Source organism: Branchiostoma belcheri, unplaced genomic scaffold, assembly GCF_001625305.1.
Source record: "Branchiostoma belcheri isolate BF01 breed outbred unplaced genomic scaffold, Haploidv18h27 scaffold5, whole genome shotgun sequence".
NCBI classification, from domain to species: domain Eukaryota; kingdom Metazoa; phylum Chordata; class Leptocardii; order Amphioxiformes; family Branchiostomatidae; genus Branchiostoma; species Branchiostoma belcheri.
In genome coordinates this window covers 5,644,918-5,649,450 of record NW_017804131.1, presented here as the reverse complement: position 1 = coordinate 5,649,450, position 4,533 = coordinate 5,644,918, and positions in this window count along the sequence as shown.

The following is a 4,533-nucleotide window of genomic DNA, read 5'->3' as shown; positions in this document are numbered from 1 at the left end:
TTTTTTTTTTTTTGTGGGCAATATATACACTGGGATAGTGTGGTTTAAAAAAATTAACTCAGTATGTAGATGAATGACTAGAATATTGGCTTTGAAAAATCGGGTTTTCAAGCCCTAAAAACTGCACTGGATGCCTTTAAAACATGCGGCCAAATGTGACGTGATGTATTGGAAGCCACAAAGTACAATCAAAGAAAGAAAAACATATACATTTCATAATGACAATGCATCTCAGCATCTCTAGCAACAATACATGCTTATTTCCCCACACTGTCAAGCCAACTCTCAAACAGGTTGCCTTACATTACATTACAGTCAGACATTGATAAGATACAGACCAACCTGTATTACACGGCGTAGCAAATACCAACCAGTGGGCAAGCTGACAAGTTCATCAATCAGCAGGCTGGGATGCGTACAGAACAGATACCGACCTGATACGCCGTGAGGGAAACAGACGCCCGGGATAATGAAAGGTAACAGATCCTGCAGGTTGGCGGCAGCTGGCTGGAAGGTAGAAGAAGACGTAGAGGCACAATCCAGGTGATTTTGCAAAGTTGCTCTCAAGAATAAAGTTAGTACATTTTCAACGAATTAACTGTTACTGTTAACACACCTCAGTCACAACTGTCAGCCTAAGGTGATACAAAACAGAAGGTGATACAAAACAAAAGAAAGAGCTGAAGATTGGCGGCAGCTGGCTGGAAGGTAGAAGACGTAGAGGCACAGTCCAGGTGATTTTGCAAAGTTGCTCTCAAGATAAAGTTAGCACATTTTCAACGAAACAACTGTTACTGTTAACACACCTCTGTCACAACTGTCAGCCTTAGGTGATATCAAACAAAAGGTGATACAAAACAAAAGAAAGAGCTGCAGGTTGGCGGCAGCTGGCTAGAAGGTAGAAGACGTAGAGGCACAGTCCAGGTGATTTTGCAAAGTTGCTCTCAAGAATAAAGTTAGTACATTTTCAACGAATCAACTGTTACTGTTAACACACCCTTAGGTGATACAAAACAGAATACAAAACCTGCTGTGGTCAACATCCCAACCGTACACTGACTTTTCAGGAAAGGCAAGCCTTCAAGAAGGTTCTCTTCGATCGAGGTACATGTACCTTGATGACAAATCACACCACAACTGCATTACAATTGCTCTTTCGGCCTTGTACACAGCAGTACGTCTTGTTTAGAGGCTGTTCTGCCCTGTCAGATAATTGAACACGCCAAACATAGTCAATACCCGCATCCGATGGGACTTCTCCCGGGCGCACAGCATAGCAATATTCCGTAGGTAACGAGCCTGCTCATGAATTCTACCAAAGCTTTAATGAATAATTGATAGTATGGTGGGGGTCTAAGATTTCTGTATGGAAAATAACTGGACCAGCGCTGGTTTTACGTTATGTGACGTCCATCCCGTAAAATTGTTGTTGTCCGAATAATCATCTTTTAAGGCTACTTAATGGGGAATTTTCCGGTTGGGCTCGTGCACCTTCCAATAAAAACAAGTAATGATGAATAATATAATTATTATCAGGCTGTGCAGTTCTCCGGGTTAACGTTTAAGACGGGTTAGCTGAATAATTTTTCATGGTATGAAATCTAATAAACTTGCCGTCTTCTAGCAAATACAATTACCACTACTGCGTATTCTTAATAAAGAAAACTATTGATATACCCATTGTCCTTGAATAATAAACAAAAGTTATCCATAAAATACGCCCGAGTGACTATGATCGAGGATGTAAAATTTAGTTGCGCTCAGTAAACCCCAGCGCTAACGGCCTCGTAATATGAAAATATCATTATAAATGCGTTAACCTTTAACAGAGTCATAAACCCCCTAAATCAAGGGATGATTTCAAATGTTTCAAATATACAGTTATGTACTATTTGTAGATAAAGATGATACCATACCCACATTTACCTGGTCATGTACTAAAATACTTTCTAATATATTTTCTCCTGTAGGATTCGTAACTACTAATACTGTACCAACCACCGCCTGAGTACAATATAATTCGTAACTACTAATATTGTACCAACCACTGCCTGAGTACAATATAATTCGTAACTACTAATATTGTACCAACCACTACCTGAGTACAATATAATTCGTAACTACTAATATTGTACCAACCACTGCCTGAGTACAATATAATTCGTAGCTACTAATATTGTACCAACCACTGCCTGAGTACAATATAATTCGTAGCTACTAATATTGTACCAGCCACTGCCTGAGTACAATATAATTCGTAACTACTAATATTGTACCAACCACTGCCTGAGTACAATATAATTCGTAACTACTAATATTGTACCAACCACTGCCTGAGTACAATATAATTCGTAACTGCTAATATTGTACCAACCACTGCCTGAGTACAATATAATTCGTAACTACTAATATTGTACCAACCACTGCCTGAGTACAATATAAATACGTCTTACCGATATAGTACAATATAAATCGTAACTACTAATATTGTACCAACCACTGCCTGAGTACAATATAATTCGTAACTACTAATATTGTACTAACCACTGCCTGAGTACAATATAAATACGTCTTACCGATATAGTACAATATAATTCGTAACTACTAATATTGTACTAACCACTGCCTGAGTACAATATAAATACGTCTTACCGATATAGTACAATATAAATCGTGACTACTAATATTGTACCAACCACTGCCTGAGTACAATATAATTTGTAACTACTAATATTGTACCAACCACTGCCTGAGTACAATATAATTCGTAACTACTAATATTGTACCAACCACTGCCTGGGTACAATATAAATACGTCTTACCGATATAGTACAATACAATTCGTAACTACTAATATTGTACCAACCACTGCCTGAGTACAATATAAATACGTCTTACCGATATAGTACAATACAATTCGTAACTACTAATATTGTACCAACCACTGCACAATATAAATACGTCTTACCGATATATCCGTGCAGTGTACTGTTACAGCGAGTCAGTGTTAGAACTAACGCTCACCTGCTATCAGGCGTGCCCTGCCGTCACTATCTCCTGCGTTATCGGAGACGGGCGCTCGCATACGATGAAAGAGCGATGTGGAAAACGCCGTGACAGCGTTTCATGCGCGCGGATACTGTCCCTATACCACCACCACTACACAGGGCCCTCCCCGACGTAATCATTTCAAACATCTCCCGGCAACCTCATCGAGAGGCAGGCATCCCTGGAGTCTACCTACTCCGGGTTCGGCGAAAAATTTAGTACTCTCACAAGGCTTGATTGACGACCCATCTTATGTTTAAGGCTAGGAACTTTCTACTTCCATTGTACCAAGGTCACCCTGTGGAAGACTGGTTGTAAATCTTAAGAACATGAAAGAGCTGCAACTTTCAGACACGTACTTCAGTGCAGAACGTCTACATCAACTGCGAGAGAATAACACATATAAGCATATTAGTTTCTCCTGCTTGTCTTTTGTTCGGGTAAATTACACACAAGAGAACGTTAGTATTGATCGGGTTACATTAGTAGTGATCAGGTCTGATTGACAAGCAGTGTGGAGTGAACTAACCCCGTTTCCTCAAATCAAGGCCCTCCGTCATGTTAACTTGGTACTTTTATCATTGAAGATGGACGGTAAGTGTTTCTAGTGCTATGCATACTAAAGTGAGCGATAGTGCCATCTGGTGCCTTCGTTGCTGCCCATTTCAATGTTTCAAGGAGCTTGGGTACATCGTTATAGTTTCATCTCTTCTGCGCTGAGTGTATAACTTACAGACGGAATGGGCGTGTTTGACTATTGATTCTAGACAGAGCAAATTGAAGATCCCCCTAGCAAATGTCTCGCGATTTCCGGGTAGTTGTGTAATCAATTCTAGGCTTGGAAATGACCACCTCCTTAATACACTGTTGAGTCAGCCCGTGGGCCGCCCACTCAAGCAAAACCTGCAAATACTTCTCTGTTCTACTGAATGTATGTATGCACTGTCCAGTAATATATGGTCAGGCTTAATAGTCTTATCTTTCTTTTCTCGCATTTACAGGTGGATTTTACATGGCTGGTCAAGGTTAGATAAAAATGTACATGTAAGGCCACAACAAGTAAATTTCATGGATGACATCCTCCGCCGACTCCAAATCTAATGCGGGCGGGCGGGCGGAAAAAAACAAGGTTCCTACATTTTAAAATGTTGACTCAATCATTGTACAAATGGTTTTTATTCAATGCGAACATCATATACACAGCCAGCATCACATATCACTGCATCAAAGTAAGAAACAAAATATATTAAATCAGAGTCTTTTCTTGTCTCCTCTCTTCAGTTACCTGCCTCCCGGCATGGCAACAGACATCTTTGCTCATTTTCGGCATGTTGACCACTGTCAGATGTAGAGGGCAACAAAATTTCTTTTTTTTTTCAAAATCAGGCGAAAATTAATGCGCGCGCGGATGTCATCCATAAAATTACTTGCCGTGGACTAATCAATATTTAAAAAAATCTAAAGTATTATGCAGTTATAATTGTC